This window comes from Myripristis murdjan, chromosome 1 (genome assembly GCF_902150065.1).
Source record: "Myripristis murdjan chromosome 1, fMyrMur1.1, whole genome shotgun sequence".
NCBI classification, from domain to species: domain Eukaryota; kingdom Metazoa; phylum Chordata; class Actinopteri; order Holocentriformes; family Holocentridae; genus Myripristis; species Myripristis murdjan.
In genome coordinates, this window is record NC_043980.1 from 20,626,600 (window position 1) to 20,652,491 (window position 25,892).

The 25,892-nt window shown below is 40.9% G+C and overlaps 1 protein-coding gene across 3 annotated transcripts in view; it reads right to left on the bottom strand.

Moving 5' to 3' along the window:
• The window catches only part of ndst3 (N-deacetylase/N-sulfotransferase (heparan glucosaminyl) 3), a 54,390-nt gene extending 49,887 nt beyond the window's left edge, over positions 1 to 4,503 (bottom strand). For all 3 annotated transcript variants that reach the window (XM_030053072.1, XM_030053054.1, XM_030053062.1), the window contains exon 1: positions 4,489 to 4,503. The gene's annotated coding sequence lies outside the window, so the exon portion shown is untranslated. The remainder of the gene's footprint in view (positions 1 to 4,488) is intronic.
• Positions 4,504 to 25,892: the final 21,389 nt, after the last annotated feature.

The window sequence follows — 25,892 nt, forward strand, 5'->3', positions numbered from 1 at the left end:
CTGGTAATGTGGTAGTTTACAGTACAATTAGACTTTCAACAATTAGAGTTTTCCCATTGTGAGAGGTTTTTTTTTTTTTTTTTGCCTGTCTCCAAGAGTGGGGACAATCTTAACGACTGCCTCATTTAACAGTTTGGTTTTCATTCAATACACCAGGCAGCGATGATGATACACACACTCGCTACAATGCATGGATGACCTCCACTTCACTCCTCAACCTAAGCAGTCAACAGCACAGGATGCTGACTCAATTCTGTAATCAACAGTTGATCACAGGATCTGTCTTGTGCTCCCACACACAATACCAATTAGTTCAAAACAAAAGCAGGCTCAGATAAATTTTACAGAAACTTGCACTCATATTTGTGTTATATTCCTTTTACTTATCCTTTGCCTGGCCTCTGAAATTTAGACATTCTTGAGTCAACGCTCTCCAAAAAAGCTACAGGAAAGCAGATCGTTGGCAAACATCCCTATTTGTGCCTCTCAGTTACCTTACCAACCAAGCCATGGAGTCGAGACACCAAACTTGGATGAAATATAACAGCCGGAATATCATGCCCTACAGAATGAAATCTGGAGATAATGAAGGTTTTGATTGGAGTGCGACTGTGTTTGTATGTAAATTAGTGTCAGTGGGTGAACGGTAATTAGAGAGGCTGTGTACCCATTTCCTCCATATTACAAGCTAAGAACCACTTCTGCTATGCTTTGAGTTGGGAACAATAAGCCAGAAATGAAAACGAGACAGCTACACATAAGCTATAATGTACTTTGTGCACGCGAATACAAGTGTGCATTTCCGCATATGTATGTGTATTGTGTGCAACACCCCTACAGATAATTACAAAGCGGGGGAGAATAATAGTATTGTACAAAAAACAGCTAATTGCTTACAAGTTGTATGATTACAGAAACAGTTATTATTCCACAGAGACACTCATGGCCTCAAACAACAGAGAAATAAGTGCTGAGAGAGCTGAGGAATGCAGTGCACACACATATACACACACATACACACATGCATAAGCAGATGTGCACGCAGGCACACAGGCAGGCATACACACACAAGCGCAGGCATGGATACAGGCAGACACACAAGCAACACTATGGAACTATACAAAAACACGCAGACGCTCTCACATGCACACACGCACATGCACGCCCACACACACCCACCCACACACACACACACACACACACACACACACACACGCACACATGCAAAAGCACTCCCAACAAAAGGACTAAAGATGTGAAACGGTGTCAGAGCTGCCATGTTCAACTAGCACTCTGACTGTCAAACAGAGAGGAGAGCAAGAGACAAATGAGAAAGCGAGCGCGTGCGTGAGAGAGAGAGAGAGACAGAGAGCAAGAGAGGGAGAAGGCTTGTTGTCTTCATCAGAGGCTTTTGTTAAGAGAGATAAGAGAAGAGGAACAACTGATTCCCCCTCCTCTCTCTCCCTGCTGAGAACTATATGGTGGCTCAGTAAATCTACCAGTCCTGTGTGAGGCCAGAAGAGAGCAAAGCGAAGTAGCAGGGAAGAAAAAAAAAAGAAAAAACAAACAAGGGAGGACATTATCCTCTCAATACATCACAGCATCCTGGGATTCACGGTATGAAACAATCAGGCGGCGGGGTGCTCGTGCTATACCCACTTAATTAAAGAACAAAACAAAACAAAACCTTGGACAGATTGTTGAATAGTCACACTGCTCACACAGCAGACCCTGGCACCAATGATGATATTGTCCTCTCCTGGCTGTTTCTTCAAAGCACAGAGCCTATTGCTCAGGCTAGCAGCTCTCTAGGATGTGTTAGCTTTTGCTTCCTGCAGTGTAAACAACAACATATTTGAGCTCTGGTTAGGTGCGTTGGTTGCTTGATGCTGCTTGTTGCTGCTATTTTAGATTGTTCTTGTTCTGTTTGTGTGTGTGTGTGTGTGTGTGTGTGTGTGTGTGTGTGTGTGTGTGTGCGTGCGTGCGTGCGTGCGTGAGTGTGCTTGCGTGCGTGTGTTTCTGTCCCTGTGTGTGCATATGATTGAACCCCCTCCGCCCTTCAACCTTTCCTCATGCCTGGAAATGTTGATAGATGTTCTCCTAAGAGCTTGGAGGCTAAGTGAAAGCTGCTCCCCACCCCATCCCACCTCCCCTTCCCAGCACATTAGAGGAAATATAACTTGGCCGATCAATACCAGGCTTACAGATTGATAAAAGAAAGATACACATGCACAACTGCATACATAGAGAGAGAGAGGGAGAAACAGAGAGAGAGGGAGAGCGAGAGAAAGAGCGAGAGAGAGAGAGAGAGAGAGAGAGAGAGAGAGAGAGAGAGAGAGAGAGAGAGAGAGAGAGATTTCCTCTAGTCCCTCTTCCATCCATGGATATAGAATATAGGGGGGAAAAAAACGTACCAAAATCAATCTATTACTGGAATGTAGCCAGTAGCAGCATTACCATAGCAACTTGCACCAACAAACTACACTCTGCTTCACAATCTCACAAGTATATTGTTCCTGTAAAGGAGAGGATCAGAATAAACTTGTACACTCTGAAGGAAGAAAATACAAGAGGCCAGCTGATGCAAAAATGTACATGATTTTCATGGTTTTAGTTACATGGTGACATGGTGAAAGTAAATAAAAATAATTCAACAACAACAACAACAACAACAGCAACAACAATAATTAAATAATAATAATAATAATAACAACAACAACAGTAACAACAATGAAAATAACAACAATAATAATAATAATAACAACAACAATAACAACTATAAAATAACAATAATAATAATGATAACGATAATAATAATAACAACAACAACAACAACAATAATACTAATAATAATAATAATAATAATAAGAAGAAGAAGAAGAAGAAGAAGAAGAATGCGTGCGCAAACAAACAGAAAACATTTTGGCCAAGTAACTACCATCAGTTCTGAAGACAAAAGGCAACACCAGACATTATGTGAGACAGAGCAACTCTGTGATTCTCCCATAGCTTATATCATATATCATATATATCTTGATCAAAACATTTTCTTTGTATGCCCTACTTTTTTTTTTTTTTTTTTTTTGCACTTTTCCCACCTTGTCACCCTGTAAGTAGTATTATTTTTTATTTATTTATATTTTTATTTATTTTTGCACCAGTTTGATTCTTTTTGTGTTTTTGGATCTACACAAGAATGTAGCCAGACTATTTTTTTTTCTATCAGTTATGATACTCTTTCTAGCCTGTATCTATTGTTGTGAAATGAAAAGACAATCAATCCATATTAAAATCTCATATCACTTCACAGGACAATGGCTTTGCTCATTACCAGCTCTGCCAGTAATTTGCAACCATATTCAATTTGGGATGCTTATCTTTCCAAAAATTTAGATTGATAACTGTAGTTCTGCGCTCCTGGTCCTCAGTCACTCAGAGATGCTTGTATACTGTGTCCCTGTGTGTGTTTGTGTGTTTTTGCACAAGACGAAAGATGATCCAAGACAATTTGGCATTATCCTTGACAATTAGTACTTAATTTTCATACAAGACATGAGATTTAATCAAATAAAAAAACAAAAAACTCAGTGTGTAAAGGTTGTCGTGTTTGTTAATGCAATGGGATGAAGGGTATTTAGACCTAAGCTGATTGTGGTGAATATTTATGCGAACAGCTAAGTGATCAGGAAAGAACAGAAAACCGCATCGTAACCACACTGCAATCAAACATACACTTTAGTCTTGTATGCAAGTCTGTCTGTATGTGAGTGTGTGTGTGTGCGTGTGTGTCTGTATGACTCATTGAACAGCAGGATGTGGTTCACCGATACGAACATACTTTTTGACACATTCAGGAACAATATTGCCCCCACGCATACACAAACACACATAAATGCACGTATCTTCCCACAAGAACACGCTCGACACCCTCATATCTCTGTAAACAACCCGATACTCCCACACTTTTACAAGCCACACACACTGAAAGGCTTGTTTTGTGAGAGCGACAGAGTACACCTTCACTTCATATCATGTCAACACTTCTCAGCACTGATTAGAACTGCTGCCTTTGACAGGCATAAGGCAGAGCGTCTTTATGCAAGTAAACGAGTTTAAAGAAAGCCAACAGATGTGCCCCGTATTCATTCCATACAACCTCTTGAAAGTAACAAACAAAAAGCCATAAGTTCAATATCGCCATTAGGAGCATCATTTGATCATAATCAATGAATTAAAAAAAACAACAACAGAAAATAGAGATGAGTGGGTACAGGGAGGAGGGGGAAGGCTGTCAGTGAGCAGTACAATGATCAGATCTCAGAGCACTCGAGGGGGGGTAAAATGATCTCTCTCTGTCTCTCTCTGACCTTGTTCACTCTCACCAAAAACCTTACTTACAACCCCAAACTAAATATGATACCCTCTTTCTCTCTTTCTCTCCTGTCTCTCTGTCCCTCTCTCTCCGGTAATAAATCGTGCTGTAATTACCAGGCAGGATCGATAGCAGTCACATCACTCCTCTCCCTTGCTCCTCTCCCCTGCCTGCTCCTGACACTAACGTGTTCATCCCTCGCTCTGCACCACTGCTATAGATTTGTGAGTGATAGATTGCATCCTGTTTCCTCTGTACAAACACACACACACACACACACACACACACACACACACACGCAGCACAAAGACAAAGACACGCACCAAATCCCACACGTGCATGCATGCCAACACACAGGCACAGGGGCAAATACGCTCAGACTGACGTGCACTCTCTAACAACCACAAGTGTGAGAGCTGGACACCACAGGGGGTAGGCCATAGGTCTCGGTTGCTATTGGAAACGCCTCTTTAGTTGGGAAACCAACAGAGAGTTGCCGTTCTCTCCCAGAATAGCTCACTCAGCCCCCTGTCTAACATAATGGAGGAGAAGGACGAGCATCAGATGAGCAGTCACGCAGCGTGAACTATGGGAGTTTGTCTTTGAGGGAGGCCGTGCGTGCGTGTGTGTACATTGCAAGTGCATGCGTGTGTGTGCATGTGTGTGATTATGCTTAATAGGAAATTAATAATATCCTGAGGAGCATGTGCAGTTTTCAAACCTTAAAACTGCTGACTTGTGATATGCACACAAATGTGCATGAGACACACACACACACACACACACACATAGAAGCCGTCATGCGCATAAGCAGCATACAGAAATTCCATGCTCACTTGGCAAGGATGTGAAAGAGTATATGTGTGTGTGCATCAACGAGAACAGGGATAGCAACTACAGCGGTAGGTGGGTGACCCAGTATTGCCACGATTGTAATAACCTGATGTACCAAAGAAAAGAATAGTCATACCTTGCCAGTAATAATAATATTCATACTTTTGGCTTACCACACACAATGTAAACTTCACATTTGTGCAATGCAATGCAACGCAAAAAAAAAAAAAAAAAAAAAAAAATCTGCTCTGCTCTTAGCTAGTCATTTAGTCTCATATTGAGTTTTAATACTTGCTTTTTGTAAAACAAGTGAAAAAAATCTGACAGTGGGATGATGTAAACCCACTTGTTTCCACTGCTGTCTCACATTTTTTGAGAATATTTTCTGGAAACAAATATAAATTTGTTGAAACTAGGCCCACTAAAGCAGACAAGCCCAACAGTATCAAGAATATGACACCTGATTCAAGAAAATTCTGGACACATGTAGATTAGCATTGGATTAGCATTATCTCATCACTCACACTTTATTTAAGAACTCACATTTTAACACAGAATGTGAGATTAAATACTTTCCAAACGAGAACAAAGTTGTTGTTTTTTTTTTTGTTGTTGTTTTTTTTGACATATATTATTTGCTCAGGGATTAATTTTCCCCACATGATCAAAATCTAATTTAAGAGAAAACTATAAACAGAAAATACTTCTTCAAAAAACAAAACAAACAAAAAAAAAAAAACACTTTTAGGGGAAAAAAAAAACAGCTTTCTAAACCATTACCCACAAACTTCAGATTGTGGTGTTTCTCAGAATCGATATGATTTTCTCAAGCTCTTTCTTTCATCAAAAGCCCTCATTCCACATCATTTTGCACAAGCATTCAACTATCATACAGGGAGATATCCATCACAGAAGACGCAGAGCTACTGATTTCTTCACCGACAGCAGCCTCAATAGACCATTTTCACCATATTGCAAAGCAGCTTCAGGACATGCTGTGTTTTGATTAAGGGCTGCAGCTGTGATCATAGGGAACAGAGAAGAGAATGCAGACAGAAAGGTAACTATAATCCTGAAAGATGATACCGCAATGTTCGCAAACTAGTCGGTTGGTTGGCTTTATCTATATGATCATACACCCATTATGGATTGAGAGCAACAAGTTCACATCCCCTGTCTCGGGAGTTGTTAGAAGGAACTTTAAGAAATATAGGAAATTGAGAACTTAAGGAGAAGTTCATGAGACTGTCTGAGTTAAAGTGGGAACACTCAAAAAAAAAAAAAAAAAAAAGCAATTTACAACACTTTTATTACAAAAAGAGGCCGATATACAGTGAATATCATAAACTGATGATACTGTGAAGAAACCGATGAACTCCATAAGAGTATCCAAGTGTAGAATTTTCCTTTAATCTCACATTTTCTATTCTAAACTATTCAGTTTATTTGTCCAATAAATTTACCACAAAGTTCTTGAATGTTAGCATATCATGCTGACCTGCACATCTTCAGATAAAAGGTATTATGCACATAAAGCAAACTAATCCCATACACCTGAATGACTCCATTTTGCAAAAGGAGATGAACTTTTGATCAAATTTGTATCTGTTTCATTGCCTTAAACTGTCCAAATCTGTGATGTCACTTACACTGTACGTAAGTGTAAGTGACTGTACGACCGTGAAGGTGGCGCACACACACACACACATAAGTACATGCAAACGACATGGTACCAAAAGAAGCAAAACAGTTTTCAGTTGCTTAATGAGTTAAATTTGTCTTTTGCTTTTCTGTGCTTGTTTTTATTCAAATACATTCTTCTGGATACGCTCCATTGGCTGTAGAGGGTATTTTGTGCAAAACAACAACAGAAAGCAACTTGCAGCAAACGCAGGTTATATTTTCAAGTGAGAAACAATTTAAGTTGTAGCATGGCAATTCCTACATGAAGCCATAAATGGGTGAGATATGAGAGGAGAAGGGCAGACAAGGAGGAGTGAAAAACAGTGAAAAATGGAGGTGCAAGAGATAGATCCTCTGTCCTGCTGAAAATGAAGGCATACATCTGGACACACACACGCACACACACACAAACACACGTAGGATGAGACCTGCAGAGAGTGCATGATTAACTGTTCTGTCAGAACTCAGAACACTCCGGGGCGGGAAGGGCAGAGGAGGAGGAGGAACAGAGCGGAGAGGATGAGTTGGAGAGGGAGGGATGGAGGAGAGTTAGGAGGGAGGCTGAGGTCTCTGGGGTCTTGGCGAGGGACGTCTCCTGGGTTTGGGGAGGCAAGGTAGAGCCAACTGTTGCTGCTGCAGCACCTGTGTGTGTTGGTTTTTTGGGCGTGTGAGCGTCCCTCTCTCGTAACACTCTTGCAGCGATCCTTGCGGACTATCTTCCTAGCAATCTATATGCAGAGCAGAATGGGCACTGCAGCAAGGAATGCAGCTGCCGATTAGGTGAATGTTTGAGTGCATATATATATATATGTGTGTGTGTGTGTGTGTGTGTGTGTGTGTGTGTGGCCCTTATCACTATTCTGCAGTGCAATACACGAGTAAGAATGGTCTACTGAGTCTCCCTCTTTCTCAACAAATCAGAATGGCAAACGTGTAGCTGCGGTCACACACAAACACACACACACACACACACACACATGCACACACACACACATACACACATACACACAGTGCAACTCCTCTATTTTCTCCCATTCGTCACAGGGCTTGTTGTTCTAATGCCCTGGATAGGCCTGCGTTCAGGGTCCCCATGCTGGGCAGCGGTGTTCATAATGACTGGTTTTGCAACATTTCTCATTGAGTAAAAATAGAGAGGCTTACAGAGAAAAAAGGGGGCTTTAGACCCACTTTGTAAGCACATATCTCATCATTTCTAGATCTTTACCTGCCTTGCGATCAAAGTAATAGCAGAGGTATTGTGTGTCTGCATGAGGAGCAGTTGAGAACTGCGTCAAGGTAGTGAATGTAGCTCAAAGCTGAGAGGGAGAAGGGAAGCTAATCTTTGAGACCCTGCAAACCTGGAACGCCAGCAGAGAGAGCCTGGAGATTATTTAACCCCCCCACCACCACCACCAACCCCCCCAAACACACACACACACACACACACACACACACACAAACACACACACGCACACAGACACCACCACCACCACCAAATATAGTCTAATCATAAATTTTTAACATTGGTGATAATGCCACACGAACTCTTTGCATTTCAAGCAGTCTCTAACGGAGATAATACATGACTCCATTAGCATGTTGGCTAAAAAATGCTGCATCAGAGGCTAAACTGAGGAAGTTATTTACAAGTATACTTCTCTCTCTCTGCGTGTTCTGTTTTCACTCACTTGATCTCATTCCTCGCTCTCTATCTATTTGCCACCATGCTCCCTCTCTTACTGTGTCTGTTTTCCTCTGTCTCGCTCGCCCCTCTTCCTCTCTGCTGGAGTGTCTTGTTGCATATAAACACCGAAAACCAACACGCTTCACCCCGAGAATAGCACCGTTCTACGCGGCGCTTCAAATTGCTGAATGTTGTTTATAAAGGGCTATGGCTTGCCCACTTCAGCTGATGTGGCCTCGGAGCTGTAAATCACCACTCACTACTTAGCTTACTAACACTCCATTCAGAGGCCTGGCACAATAGATCCACAACACATTCATTCACCCTCTCTCCCACTCCCGCCCTCCTGCTATTCAACTTTACTCTCCTGTCTCGTTCTCCCTCTTTCTCTCTCCTCCCTCCTGCTACGCTAAGCTGTTTTCTCTCCTTCCCCTTCTTTCTCTTCCCCTCTATATTTCTCCTCCTCTTCCACCATTCTAGTTCCTGCTGTGGTTTTGTCTCTCGGAGGGGCCAGCAGTTTCCCATGCACCTGCCTGGTTGTAGATATGTCAGAATGTATACCCACACACACACACACACATGCATACACACCCACAGGCACTCTATCAGCTATAATTAGTTTCCTGCCAGTTCAAAAGATTTTGATACAATATGAATTAACCTTGATTTGGTCTAGAATCAGCCTTTTTCTTTTATATATTTTTGACTAGTTATTCAATTTTTTCTCATGTGTTTAATTATTTATTAACCTGGCTGTCTTTTAAGTTATTAATTCATTAGTTTATTTAGTTAGTGAGTTAGTTATTTTTATTTAATTTATTATTTATTTATTTGGTTATTTAATTAATTTGTTTTATTTATTTATTTATTTAGTTATTCATTCATTCATTTATTCATTTATTTCTTACTTACTTAATTATTGAATAATTTGGTCAGTTATTTTGTTGTATTCTTTTTTAAAAATGTATTTATTTGGACCCTTGTTCTTCTGTGTATATTCAGTTTCAAGAGGTGTTGATTCTGTCCTGTAAAATTGTGTAGTTATGCGAGGGAACTGCAGAGAGATGTAGGTAGGTGTAGAGGTTTGTTGTGTGATGCATTACAGTTTTTATTGTCACTGAAGGAGGGCTTTTTTTTAAATTCAGTTTTATAGGTGTAGAGGTTGTTGTTGCATTGTAAAGTCTTTTATTTTCTTCTTTTCTTTAAAGTTCTATTTGTTTATCTGTAAACCGTACTGCATCGAATTTTACTGTATGAAATGTGCTTTATAAATAAAGTTTGGTTTGGTTGGTTTGGAATCATCTCTCGCCAGTAGATTCCATCTGTTGTTGGTGTGCATGGCTGCTGTTGTTGTGTTTGCAGGGACGGACGGAACATACAGAGAGACAGCGAGAGAGCCAAAGTACAACTCAGAGAGAGCAGCATCACTTCTGATTGGGCCTGACATTTCAACAATCTTTTCTTATTGGCCATGGCACTTCCAGAGTATGCAGTTTCACTCCCTATCTGCTGGGTGTTAAAGCAGTGATAACCACACACAAGACCACAGACACACACACACACACACACACACACATAGACACACCCACACACATACACACAAACATACATGCACAGACAAAGAACACCAGAGTTGACTGTCAGATGTAATCACCTCAAACTATGTTCTACGTCCATGTAGTAAGTAAGAAAAAGGAAAGAAGAGTGAGGAGAAAGTGTGTGTATGTATGTGTGTGTGTGCGTATGAGAGAGAGAGAGAGAGAGAGAGATGCCAAGCGGTGATTTATGACCTGAAAAGACAGATTAACTCCACTGGCTGCCTAACTGGCCCTGAAACAAGCTGAATTACAGCCTAGACCAGGAGGAGAAGAGAGGGAGAGAAATGGAGGAAGAATGAAACTGAAAGGTCAGGAGTCTAGCAGGATTGAGAGATGGAGTGGAGGGCAAGATGGAAGAGGATATCTGGACACAGGAACACAGAAATGAAGAGGTCAAGTAAAGAGGAGAGGAGAGATTGAAGACTACAAGGGGAAATGGAGATTGAGAGAGAAAAGGGATACTGGCAGGTGTGGATGTCACATTTGGCCCTGAGGTTTGTGTGATCTGAACTCGATCAGGCCGTGGGAATCAAATCAGACGCCATTTCCTGTGCATTCCTTAAAACAGCCGGGTTAGGGTCAACCTCATTTCACCTGATTCATGGAAGTGAGGTGAGAGGCCAACATGCAGCATGTGAGCAATTCACTCAAATCATGTGAAACCTGAGCCCCACCAATCGCACCCCCACCACACCCCAAATAAGGAGGACTGAAGCAATTTATTGTTCAGAGAGAGAGAGAGAGAGAGAGAGAGAGATCAGATCTCAATAAAGGAAGTAGCTGCACTGTTCTACTCCTACAACAACCACTCTCGATCAGACTCATATTAGTTCGACAAGCTAAGCTTTAGCTCACTCGGCAAATGAAGTGGTGTCGACTTCAGATAACTGGGATTTGTGACCGATCACGACACATAAGCCACAAGTGCCTGTATGGTCCTATCCTGTATCATTGCAGTCTAACTGAATTATGGCCCGGCTGTCTCGTGCTCCTTGCTGTAAAACAACGGAGCCATGAAAGGAACAGCGCTGAAAGCAAGACAGACAGCCTAGTTGAGACAGAGTGAGGACAAGAGGAAGAAGAAGAAGAGGAGCAGGAGGGGAGGGAGAGGTGACTACATGCGGATGAAATACTACTCAAATCAGTCACACAGTGGCAAATTCATTACTTCTATACACACTCACATTATGCAGTGTCTGCAAATGTTACCTGCCTTCAAAACCTAATCAGGGACCATTTTATCAAGAGTGACATGCACTCTGTCACACACACACACAAACACACTCAAATATACATACACACACATGCACATACTTTATCCAGAGAGATGCAGGCTGGCAGTAGATGTATGGCTGGACTGTGTCTAAATCACATGCTTATCAGAATCTATGACCGCAATGACCGCATCGCAGAGGTATTTTAATATAGTTTCTCTGATCTTCAGTCAAGGTCGGAGAAGAAACTTTAAACACTGTTTCCATGTACAGTAATCTGTGTTGGCTGCGATACTTCAGTGGATAGCTGGAGCTGCTGAAAGCTCCAGCACGTTACTCTGTGTGGAGGGTGACCAGACGTCCCGAAAAAACTTGTGACAGTTCCCACATTTCAGTGTTTGTCCCTGACACCTGTCGGCACTCTCTTGAGAGCTCAGAAACACTCCTCCATCTGCCAAAATCACAAAAGATCAGAATAAACAGAGACAAAGAAAATTTTGCAAATCAAAACAAAAAGATGACAGAGATATTGTCAAAAAATTAAAAGACAATCACTAGTAGAATTAAAAAAAAAAAAGAATATGAAAGTCCAATATGAAAGAATTAATTCTTTCATATTGGAGAGGGAAGACATGGACATACCAATACCCAATACTGGCCTGTAAACTGATAAATCCGTAGAACCCTGAAACAAGTATATTTATGTATTTATATCATATTTCAGAGTTTGGCCCATTATGCCCCTGAAAATCAGGTCAACTGGGCAAAAAAATGCCCTCTGGAAAAAGCACACCAATGTCTCCACCAGATTTCATTCGCTTGCCATCTCCTGACCCTATTTGTGTCTGGTAAATGTAGCAGTGCCTGGACAACCACAGGCAACCATTTTCAAAGTCTGAGAAAAAAAAACAGGCTTAAGCACAGGACTAATAACAACTAATAATCCTTAGACACACAGGAATTTAAGAAAAAAGGAAAGACAGGGAAACATGTTAGCTATGGGGATGGCAGAGATCTTTGCAGTCAAGCCACAATTAATGTATTGCCATTTGGAGGCAAGGGGGTATTCCCACTGAACCTAACAATACCTGGTAAGAAATACAGGCTAAATAATTAATGTCATGATAGTGGCAAATGATATAGTGAAAATTATTTTTTTAAAAACAAGAAAACATAAGAAAACAGACTGTCTCTGTGGTTCTCTCGGCTTCTCTCCTGTCTCTCATTTCCACCCCTTAGGCTTTTCTCCTCCTCTTTCTCACACTCAAACTAAACTAGCGTAAATGAATGACAGAGACAAGGCCATAAATACAAGCAGCCCCCTCTCGGAGCCGTTCAATATAAGAGCTGTTGACAAATTAAGTAGCTGTCCACCTATTGCCCGAGGTCCTGTTAATGTCCCTCAAGCTTATTAACTTACTGTTTTTATGGTTATCCTATGCCGTAATTCTGCGTACATACACACGCACACACAAACACACAGCCCTACGTCTGCTTGTTCCATTAAGCGTGCATGTGATTGTGTGTCCCTGTGTGTGAGTTATGCGACTAGTCGCTAATTGCAGACAAATCGCTTTGCCGCACACAATCATTCCTGTTTTTTTGATGTTTAATTTCACCAGTTGATTACCAGCGGAGTTTAGCGCCGCCATTCCTCTTCCTATGCCACTGGGACGACTCATCCGTCTTCTCGAGCTCTCACCGTCGCGCATACATAATGAGCTCACCCTGACGAACGGAGGGATGGATTTCATAAATCATGCTCTTGTTTGTAACAGCTTTTCTCTCTCTTTCCCTGTCTCACTTTCCCTTTCAATTAAAGTACCAGAGCCCATTCTCATTGTTGAGTACCAAGAGATGTACAGTCCAAGTAAATTATTTCCTCTAAAGTTTTTCCATTTTAGACAATTTTGCTTCCGTTCCTCCAATATCCTCCTCTCCACATCTGCCAAAAGACACTCCAAAAAATTGGCTGGGTTTTCCTGCTCTCACTGAGGCTTTTATGTCTGTTGACTCTGCAGTAATAAGTGCCATAAAGAAAGTGAGGCATAGACACAGCATGAGGACAGCAGTCGGCCAGGGTTGAATCCAGAGCCATAACAATGTTTATATCTGTAGATATACCATATTAGATATTTCTATGTTGTTAAATGGAACCCAGTGGCCTTTTACTGTGTATTGGTTATGACACTGTGCATCTGCTAGGTGAATAGAGACTCACATATCTGCCAGGAGCTCGCAAACATGCTGTAGACATTGACGATGGAAACCGTCACACACACTCACACCCATACACAGACACACACACAAAAGCTATGCATGTAAATGAAAAATGCAAGCGAAGCTTAGCATTGGTGTAATACAGTTTTTATTACTTGCTGCTGTCTGTGATCGCAAAATAAATCCAGCAACCAAATTGATTTATTTGTCTTTATCACTCAGTTGGTTGCTCACTCCCTCCTTGTCGCAGATTGGATTCTCATATAAACCAGAGATACACATTTTTACAACCCAATTTAGAGGCATGTTCAGAGAGGCAGGGAGGAGGTCTTCCATTTAACTTCCATTTTCTTTTGCAGGGCACTGCATTTGCTCTTCACCTCTTGCGACCTCTTTCAAAGAGCCCTCCTAGGTTAAGGAAGGAGAGAGGACTGTGAGGGTGTTAGTGCCTCGACACCCTCACACTCCCTTCCTAACAGGTACACTCTCATCACCTGAATAAATAGCACCTTTCACTGCTCCATTTCAACTCAGCCCCAGGCCACCTAGTTTCTGTTAAGGTGTGTGTACGTGTACATCGAGGGTAGTTTGATGAGTGGACGGTGTGCATGATAGTGTGTCAATGTTAGGAGCAGAAATATAGAGAACGGGTGGCTGTGTTTGTGCATGTAGGCGCGTGCACGCTTTTCTCTTGTGTGCCAAATGATGTGGCAAATAGCTTGCCCTTGGCATGAGGAAAATCGGTGTTCGATCCTTTAGCAAGGCTGGTGTACCTTCAGGCTAGCTATTAGCCATATGCTAAGCTAAAAACAATGCAAAACACAGGCCCAGGGTCAAGCTGAGGATCATTAGCAGGCACTCAGCCTCTTCAATTATACAACAGGTGAATGATGGCAGCACTGAGGGGATGCTTACAACAACTGTGCCTCAATAAAGCTGCAGTGACACACTCACTTACCTAGTGAGAGGTCAAGGAAAGTGCACTACACTGGGAATGCTTTCAGAGGGGGAACCGGCACTGCAGGCAATGTTATTATAAGGCTGAATGCAATGTATGATACATTACTCCCTTTTGAGATCTATTGATAAGATCAGGACAGGTGGCCATTTCAAGAGATTTTGGAAACGGATGAGGGAGTTCTGTGATATTCAGAGCTCTCCCAGGCTTAAATATCATGCTGCTTGAGATACAGCAGTTTACTTTGATAATGGCTTTCTACGAGGACACATGTCACTTGAAGGTAGTAGGAATAATACTACATTCAGCTTTTACTCCAGGGCCACAATCCATCATGACTGAGGTAGGTATTGACCACCTCCTACTAAGACTGCAGGCTTTCTTTCTTTCTTTCTTCCTTTCTTTCTTTCTTTCTTTCTTTCTTTCTTTCTTTCTTTCTTTCTTTCTTGCTTACATCTTAGTCTTAGATTGTCGGGGTAGCTTTATACAACCAAATGATCTAACATACACACATAATATGGAAACAGAGAAGAAGAAAGTGCCAGTGATAAATGAATGTGTGTGCAACGTCGATGCTGGTGATCACTGATGTTAATTCCTCCAGACTGTGTGCATTGTGAACACTAATGGACTCTGGCTGTGAGTGTGTTTGTGCATGTATAAATGCGTGATTGTGTGTCTCTGAGTGCATATTACACATTAAAATACCACCGCCACCAGCAAAACCACCACCTCATTTTATCAGGCTTTAGTATGTTCTTTCTAGCCATGTTTGGGTCAGCTGGCGTGACTTCATCCGATTGTGTGTGCATGTGAGTGTGTGTTTTTGTGTGCATATGTGTGCACACTGTGAGCCTGGTTGTTCCAGTGATTCTCTTTTTGCTGACAGGAATGAACACGCTGTTGGGCTGGGAGATCGCTGAGCCGAGACCAGAGAGAAGGAGCGAGGGAGAGAAGGAGAGAAAGAACGACAGGAGAGGAGAAGCACATCGGACACCACCTATTTATCACCCTGCCTCCCTCCATCCACTGCCAAGGAGAGAGAGAGGGAGAGAGAGAGAGAGAGAGAGAGGGAGAGAGAGAGAGAGAAGAGTAGAGAAAGAGAGAGATGAGGCAGATGAAGACAGCAAGGCTAGGAAGATAGAAATAGGAGAGAGAAGGGGAAAAAAACAAGGAATTGGGTCTGTATCTCAACTTTAAGGCCTGTCTTTACGCTTGCGTTGCTCACCAAGGCTTACACTCCTCTTGTAACCCCCCACATCCCACCCCTCCACTCTTCCTAAAGCCCTCACCCCATGCTGATTTGGTACAGCAGTGCCAGCTGAATAGAATGGGGAGGGAGGGGGGGTCCTTGGGGGCAGAGTGGGTGGTAGAGGTGGGGCGGCGCTGAGAGGGGTTCCCCACAGAGAAAGCCACTGTTACCAAGGAGAGAGTGAAGGAATGTGCATTTCAATTGCAAAAAAAAAAATGGAACAAACTATAAAAAGAGATTTTCACCTCCAATAAAACCATGATGATAAGCTGGTCAATATCCAACAAAATGCTATGATCTCCAACTACAAAATTATTCAGTAAACTTTCATATCCAACTCACTCTTCACACCACGTTAGTGTGTGAGCATGTCTATGTGTGTGTGTGTGTCTGTGTGTGAGTGAGTGAGGGTGTGTGCATGCTGTAGGGCATACACAGTATAGAAACCAATTTAAGCCCTGAAATGAGATCTGAAGTACCGTCACACCACGCTTTTATAATTAATTGAAATGAACTAAAATAATGATATCTGGGGAGTAATATTGATACCCGTGGTGTATTTCTGACGGCTGGGTCGTACAGAGACTTGAAATATTTTTTTATGAAGCCAAATTATACGCCCGCTCCCACAAAAAAAAAAAAAAGATGTCTCCTCAGTATGTCTTTACATGTTACGAAAAAAATCTGTGTCAGTGTCAGTATGGATGCTGAAGAGAAAGAATGCAAGAGAGGGAGATTTACAACTAAGAGGAGAAAGAGTGGAAGAGAAGGAGTTAGGCTGAAAGAAGGGGAAAGGTCACAACAAGGCTTTGTTGCAATATGGCCATTTAATGTTTTTTCTTGGGCTTTATTTTTCGATTGCTTTGGTAAATGAACAGTTTTTCTCATTTTAGTTTGTATGTGGTTGAGACAGAAAGATAGAGAGAGAGGGGGAGAGAGAGAGAGAGAGAGAGAGAGAGAGAGAGAGAGGGAGAGAGAGAGAGAGAGAGAGAGAGAGAGAGTTTTCTTCTATGGGCATTTGGACTCAGGCAAAGGTCCCTACCACCAATGGGGTGATAAATTGCATGGCTAAGAAGAAGGGACACCTGTCAGCTACCCCCTACCTAGACCAACACCACAAAACAGAATACATGTACGGGCATGCACACACTCACACACACACACACACACACACACACACACACACACACACACAGATGAATGCCGCACACATACACTCAGAGCTCACGTCACATAGCACAACACTGGTTTGACTGGAGCGAGCCATCACCTTGAACTGCCAGTTTCTTCTTTTAGAGCATGTGCTCATCTGTCAGAGCTGAAATGACAGAGTGTGTGTGTGCATGTGTGTGTGTGTGTGTGTGTGTGTGTGTGTGTGTGTACATGAGCATATGCCTGCATAAGTGCATGTCTATTTCTGTGTGTATTTGTGTGAAATTTTGTTCTTTTAACTGAGTTACACTCTATGGAGAGAAGTATTGGGACACACTTCTTAATTATTGAATTCAGGTGTTTGATTCAGTCTCACTGCCTCAGGTGTTTAAAGTCAAGCACCTAGCCATGCAGTCTGCCTTTACAAACATTTGTAAAGGAATCGGTCGATCTAGCTCTTACTGAAATCGAGTGTGATACTGTAATAGTAATGTGATAAGATGCCAGACAGTTAGTGAAATTTCTTCCCTCCTAGATATTCCACCATCAGCTGTAAGTGGTATTATTGCAAAGTGGAAGCATTTAGGAACCACAGCAACTCAGACACCAGACCACATAAAGTTACAGAGCGGGGTCGCCGAGTGCTGAGGCTCATAGTGCATAAAAGTGGCCAACGCTCTGCTGACTCAGTAACTGCAGAGCTCCAAACCTCCTCTGGCATTAACATCAGCACACAAACTGTGTGCTAGGAGCTTCATGGCAGGAGTTTTCAATATGAGCAGCCGCATGCAAACAAGCACAATGCTAAGCGTCAGATGGAGCGGTGTAAAGCACACCACCACTGGACTCTGGATCAGACTCCACACTCCGAAATCTTGTAGAAAGCCTCCTCAGAGGACTGGAAGCTGTTGTAGCTGCAAAAAGCTCCATATTAATGCCTATAGATTTAGAATGGGATGTCATAAAAGCTCCTGTAGATGTAATGTGTAGTGGTCCCAATACTTTTGTCCATACAGTGAAGTTTGAAGTTGTGACAAAGTGCAGAAACAATGGCAGATGTCCATACTGCAAGTTACAGAAAACTGCACAGGAATGAGAAAGCAACTGACTCATATGTTTGGGATGCAACTGACTATTCAAACCAATAACAAGATATATCAGGTTAGACCACAGACTGATTAATAATTAACAATATTGATTTTTCATATGCAGAAATGTGTCTATATCTATCTAGCTAGCGATCTGGCTATCTGTCTATCCATAGTTTGTGTGTGTGTGTGTGTGTGTGTGTGTGTGTGTGTGTGTGTGTGTGTGTGTGTGTGTGTAAAACTTAATGAAGTCATTTGAACAGGCTTAATATTCAGTAAGGAACATTGACATCAAATTAATAGCAGCAGAACCCAATGAAGTGAAGTATCAGTGGGAGATGTCAAAGTCACCCTCCAAAAAATCTGCTGGTATGATCATCTTTGATCAATGCATCACTTACCATCTCACAAAATAGAATTCCACCTTTAAACAGAATTTCCACTGTATTATTCATCTGAATAATATTTTGGAAGATTCAGAGCTGTGCACATGAGCAAGTCTCTCCCAAAGCCTTAAACAAGACAGACTTGTCTCTTGTCTGTGATGCTCCATTGACAAGTAATTGGACACCATCTTTGTGTGCACTCTGACAGCAGCCAGGGTGCTTTTCCAGTGATGTAGGTACATTTTCTGGATCAGAGCTTTGACTCTATTATGATATAAAGCTCATTTGGGTGTGAAAAGCTCAAAAACATTCTCTGAGTCCACAAAGTCAACCCCCAGAAAATGTCTCTATTTTTGACATTAAAGGTTAACTTCTTGATTCAGTGGGTTCAGGCTTTGGGAGGGAGTTGTTCATCTTCACTGGTATTTATTAAGCTGTCTAAGGGTGCTTTCACACCTGCCTTACTTAGCCAGATTGAGTCAAACTCTGGTACGTTTCCTGCCTCGGCGTGGTTTGTTTGGCAGGTGTGGAACCAGCAATCACACTTCGAGCAGACCAAAACAACTGGACCAAGACGCTGGTGTGGATGTGGTCTTGGCACTGTTACAAACTAACTTCAGAGCAGTTCATTTGTGGTGTGAGTGTGAACTAATCTAGATTTAACACAGCTCCTGTAGCTCAGGTGTGCAATGTAGACTCGTAATTAATAACAAAAAGAAGCAGGTGGGTAGCATTTGAAGTTATAGCAGCATAGGAACACAGTGAAGCAAGGGTTGACATGGAGTAATAAGGAAACACACAGGTATGTAGCCCAAATGAGCGCTGCAATAATGAAGAAATGCCAAGGTTGCTGATGGTGCTCAATGCCCATGTTTGATACTGTATTGGCCAAATGTCCTTGTCAAGCGAAAGAGGGGAAAAAACCTCCTCGAAGTTAACACCTGCTTTATCTGCCTTTCAACCTGGCCATATTTGTCTGACCTTGACCAGTAAGAAGGCTGACAGTTCTCACATGGCTTTTGTTGGTACTTTTGATACATTTTGACACATTACGTTGTTCTGAATTTTTTTGTCATGTGAAATCAGACCAAAACAAATGAGCAATGCAACAAAGCATCAATTTTTCTGCTGATTCAAACCACAGAAAACAGACTACAAGTTATGAAAATGCCACAGATGGCAGGAACCTGAGACTGATTACATGATTACATGTAAGCACAGGTTGGATATGTGCTGCTTAGAATTGATATTATATGTTACTTCAATGGAGATATATGGCCACTTAAGTGAAAGCCTGGCTTCAGGTTAGGTGTGGTGGATTTATAATTGGTTTGATGTTTTGGTGCACCTCGTTAAAGATGAAAGATTGTGCATTAAATTTTCATAACAATCTATTAATTGCTGGTAACCCCTGATCCCAGTCACCCCATCCTCATCATGGCCATCACTCATTACCCGTCTTGGAAAAGAAAACCAATTAAATCCAATCTACACTCAGTTACATTCAATCAACAGTTGTGTCTCTATGCACTTCACTAACTCAGATTTTCCACAACCTGATAAGAAATTAAGTTTAATTTAAGCTTATTTTAACAGAAAGGTTATTTCACCTATCAGCTTTTTGTTTAGAGAGCTTCATCATTGTTGTTGTACAACAAAGGTTATCATTGCATGGGTGAAAAGTCTGTATATATTGATTGATTGTTTCTACGAAAATGCTGTCCTGAGTCAAAAATAATATAGACATTTCATCCAGACAGAATTTTTTTTTTTTTTTTTTTTTTTTTTTATGCATTTCACCAGCCCAAACAAACAGAGCTACATGAATGAACTGACAAGGCTGTACTTCAGCAACTGACTGGCATTGGCAGACTGGAGACACAAGAGACATTTTGCTTACAATGATCCAACATTATATTGACTCAAGCAAAGACACTGTACTCTGCTAGATGTCAAGCCTTTGAAAGGCCATTTTGCAAAGAGTGGAGAATTTAGCTGTAGCCTAGGCATTTCAACATGAAGCTATGAGCCAAATCAAGTGTCAGTCCGAGCTAACCCTCTGGCCACTGATGGGACTCAGCTCACCAGACCCAGCTTGCTGATTTTTGCTGTTTGATAGTTTCACATTTAGCCAACCCTTGCACATAATCTACCTTTTGTCTTTGCCTGAATCAGAGACCAAATGTAAGTACAAACTGCAGAAAATATGTTTCTTGACATTGTGTGCTCTGGCTCAACCTTGCCTCCTTGACCTCATCCCAGGATTGACTGTTAAAATCATGCATAATGTATGCCTTTAACTTTACTCAAATTACATGGAAATAACTGGCAGGGCCCCCTACTGGACATATGCACAGTGCAAATAGCCGTGCTTGAATTGCGCCCTCTTGATATATCCAGAATCAGATTTTAAAGCTGGTTCACATAGAACAACCAGCCCGGTCTGACCACTAAGTTAAAACTATGCAGCTAATCTCTGCTGATGATGGAGTGTGTCTCATGAGAGCCTACAGAGATTTTGAACTCTAACAAATGTGACATAATTCCTGATCAAATAATATTTGGGCTAACCTCATGACTTTCAGGGTTTAAGAAAGCCCTCAGCAGCACTACTTACCAGTGGGATCATCGCCTACCCAGAACTGCCATGCTTTCCCACAAATATACACAGGTCCAATTTAAAGTCCTGTTTTTGTCTTTTTATGTTTAAGAGAGTTTTATAATTCTCACTGATAAATTATTTTGGAACATTTACCTCTTGAACAATGGCGTCTTTCACAATAGGGTCTTTTGAATTTGTAGCAGAGAAAAGGCCTTTCAGAAGTATTTGGTCTTGCCCACTGATTTATTTATTTATTTATTTCACTTATTTGTCTGTCGGAAGGTAAAAAGAAATTTTTTCATTATCGAAATATTTCTTAGACTGGAAGCTCTTAACTTGTTTATTACATGCACCTATACCTCTATGTTTGAACTGTTATGGTTTATCCTTACCTAGAAAGCACTCTTTGCTTATCTATATTGTATTGTCCATATGTTTATAGTCGTACAAGAACAACTAGTCCCTAATTGAACTCAACGTAATTGCTAATCATATTCTAATTTAACATTAAGCTTGGGTTTTGTAAACTATGTGCAGTATCAGCAATCTACTAGATATGTTCTGTCACTTAATATGTCAACCTCAGTAAAGTAGACCTGAGAGGTTGGTGGCAAACTGTCACAAAAAAGGAGTCTCTATCACAGTTTCCAGTAAACCATTCCTCTGCCTGACTGGCACATTTGTCATTCTCTGCATTGCCTGATTGCCCTGTCTACCTCACTCGCAAGAAAATTATTCTGGCCAGTTTATACTAACAATGCCCAGTGGAGCTTCAGATGGTTTTAATTAACATAAAACCATTTGAAAGACAGTACAAAGATCAATAATTTATTAAGTTCACATGCTCACACACCGGTGTTCTCTCACAAATGACTGTACAGAAAGAAAGGAAGAAAGAAAGATAGATACTCAAAGTAACAGAAACTGCACTGCAGCTTCTGAAATCTTTACAGCACTGTTGATCATATGACTGACTACTTGTCCGGTTTGTGAAGTTGGCCTTTTCCTTTCCATTGTGAGCTCTATCATCGTTACACTATCTCCACTTACCGGCCTTTGCACTAACGTGACCCTAACGTAACCCTAACTAGACTGAGGTGGGATTGTCCATGTATTTTGCTCCAGCAGACATTTTTGGCTTCTGTCTGTAATACTGTCAAAGTAGGAAGACACAAGTTACACCCAGTCGCACAAAAACAACTGCTAAATTAGTCAACAGAGACCCTAGTGTTCGCGAGTGTAATTATTTTATTTTATTTATTTATTTATTTATTTTGCAAGTTGTAGAGTGAAGAGTGTATGTGTTTAATTATTACTCATTTGGTATGTGTGATGTGTGGTGTCTGAGACATTGCTGCTTGACGCTTGGGGACTTTTTGGCCTGTTGGTCGTGGTGTTGTTGGCCAGTCAGTTTCATTTTGTGCATACTGGCTATCATTGTAAAAATAAATCATTCCCCAAAGGTTCTTGAAGGGTTTGATTAGGATTGGCAGTGGCACTGTGGTGGGCCCGTCAGGTTGATATTGCCAAACCCCAGCGTCAAAATCGGTCATTACCCCAAGTTTCATCCAAAACAAGCCAGCAGAGGCTGAGAAATTACGTGTGATGGATGAACAGACAGACAGAGCCCCATCCATAGTCCCTTCCCCAATCTTCGATTGTCGGGGACAAATTACCATTAGATGAGACAACTACTGAAAGAGGGTGTACAAACTTGTGTGCAAAAGAGCTAAATGGAGAAAAATATCCCACCCATCATAGTATCTGCCAGGGTTCCATATGTGAACACATGCTTAATCAACTAAATGTTATTCAGCAATAAAGTGCATTTACAAACACTCTTCCTTGAGGCTACAGAAATTATGAGAAATGATAAGCAAAGAAATATGATATATGATGATATTGCGGTGTTGCTAGAGAGAATGAGAACAAAAATGAAATGTTTTACATTAATATGCAGAGATTTACTGTTAGACTGTATTACATTATTAGCCAAAAAAAAAAAAAAAAAAAAAATCCATAGCTTCAAATTTCAGCTTCTGATTTCTGGCTTTTGAAGTGAGTGAGTGATTCATGAACATTAAAACCTTAACTCAAAGAACTGTGGTTGTAATGGTTCATTTCACAAGTAGGATACACCACTGGTGTGTTTTCTGGTCCCCCTTGTACTCACTACAGTGTGTTTATCTGTATTAAATATTACTAAGCTAATTTGTGTTAATTAAAATAGACAATTAGAACAGCAGATGAACAAATTCTATATTGTGCTGAAGTGGCTGAGGCAAATTACCCCTCACTATTTGAGAGGATAACCTGTACGAGAGAGAGAGAGAGAGAGAGAGAGAGAGAGAGAGAGAGAGAGAGAGAGAGACAGGAAGTTCGATGTGTTATGCATAGATAGTTAGTGCATGATTTCTGAGGTTATAAAAAAGAAGGAAATAAAAAGCAGAGGAGACAAACAACTACCACAACAACATTAATAAGCATCCATGATTGGAAGAGAAAAAATAAACTAAACCTGGTAGGGGGGCTGATGCTGAACAATTGCAACTTAAATATTATTCGAAACAGCACCGATTCAACATTAACCCTTTCATGCATGAATTATGAAAGCCTGAGTCACGATTTTTTTCTTATGTGTTTTTACTCTTCTTAGGGCATGAAAACTTTTGTGAGTCTCCATACTTCATTAAGGATGCAGGACTGGTATTACCATGTCATGATACTAGTATTAATATGTTTTCAGCAACAAGAATTGAGAGTCTCTGCATAAACCTCAATGGGGGGGAGCAGCAGACAGTATTCTAACAGCTGATATGCAATTCCACAATAGAAACCATTGCATTTAGGAGAAAATGCCTTTAAACAGCTGTCCACTGTAGTGACCGCTATGCGCCAAAGGGAATATGTTATTGCAAATTTTTTTTTTCAGGTGGCTTCTAATTCATGGTTTCTGGTGAGTGACACGCTTGATAGTCCAAACTGTCTGTGAGTGCTTCTGAATGCACGTCATGGAAAACAAACCCCTTCTGTGCATCAACACTCAGAACAAGCACGAATGTTTACTGCAATAATCCCAGCGAGAACTTGACAGCTCAGAGGGAGGAGGTCAGGCCGTGCTCACCCTGCAAACTCAAGATCACTGGAGTCCTACATTTCACTTTAATGCAGAGCCTGCATCTATAAAAGGTGACAAGCTTTTCTTAACAGGGGCACCACTAGCTAAGGAACAGATAAACAAAGGTGCATTGTGTGTGTTAATTTAGGACAAATCTGTGTTCAAATAGCATGGGTTAAGAATGCCATACCATGTCTTGCACACTAAATTCTTCAAGGGTAATCCTGTAAGGTTTTTGCATGCACTCATCTGACATTAAATCAAAACAGTGGTTTGTGTTGTTGCTTTGAAATGATAACAATACATTCAAACTTCTGCCATATTGTGTAATAACTGCCTGTCCTTGCAACAGTTTCAAAGTGAGAATTTTAAAAATGCTTCACCTCTATGACAAAATGCCATTGAGACTTGATTTTCTCAGCATATCAAGTCCCAGAAAGAAAACAAATTCTTGGTAATCGACACACAACAGTTTTGTTGCTTCCTTCTTTATCTGTCTCTCTCTGTCTCTATTTGAGTAAAATTCTTTAGACAAACAAATGGTTGGATTTGCTCAATGGATCATGGCAGTTAACCTGAGGTCCAGCAGCAACGTGGCTACTGAATGTGGCCATTTTCATTGCGGCAGTTAATATTACGAATGTGGCATCAGGTAAAGTCATGTTTTGAATGGAGAAGTCCAAGCAATGCTATTATTACTGTAACTGTTACATCTGAATGTGAAATGTGTAATTACATGTACTACAAAATGACTTGAGCGCACTGTATTCCAACATGTTTGTAGCTGCACATACTGAGACATGATTTCTAAAAAAAATTATGTGCACAACAACATGTATTTTCAAAGACATTAGAGGTTTGAAAACAACAATAACAACAACAACAACAACAACAACATGATGTTAGATTTTTTTTTCTACCCCTTAAAGAGTTTATATTATTTATGCTCCCAACATCATTATTTGAAATACCTTCCAGGACTTCAGCACCACTCTTTATGATGCATGACAGATAATTTCCATTCATTTGCATACCATGCAGGAATCCCAATGGATTTCTTATTAAACATTTCCACATGGTATATCCCATATGATCTGCAAATGCACGTCAGAGGATTAATATGGATGAGAGGCTAAAAATAATGAATTTGAAGTCATTTGAAGGAATACACCAAGAAAGGCAAAAAGAAAGGAAAAGCATTCATTGGATAAGTACAGCGTATGCATATGTATACTCCCGTAGATGCTCCAGTTTCTAAGACAGAGGCAGGTCGGAATATAAGACAGTGAATGCTCTAAAGGTTCATATACTGAAGGTTCGTGGCAATCCATAGTGGCCAGAATAACCAAGGCCAAATGAGTTTTTATGGCCTTTTGGGAGGGTTGTGTCAAGGATATGAGAGCTACAAGCACGAGTTGTCTTATAAAATTTTCATCTCTAGTCACAAAATTGCTTTGTGTTTGAGGTGTGTAGAATAGGCTGTTGTAATAGATGTGAACTGGTCTGTATCTGAGATTGCTAGAGAAAAAAATGCATACTTTTTTCTGCCTTTTGGTGGAATAAAAGTGGATCCAATACATGACACTTGTGTGTATACTCAGTCTTTTAATTTATGAGAGTTTTAGGTCTACAGTGTTTTTATTTATTTATTTTTAATGTAATCAAGTTTATTGTGTTGCATTGTGTCAATACGCAGCAAATTTTAAAAAATAAGGTCATGTTGGCTTTTCT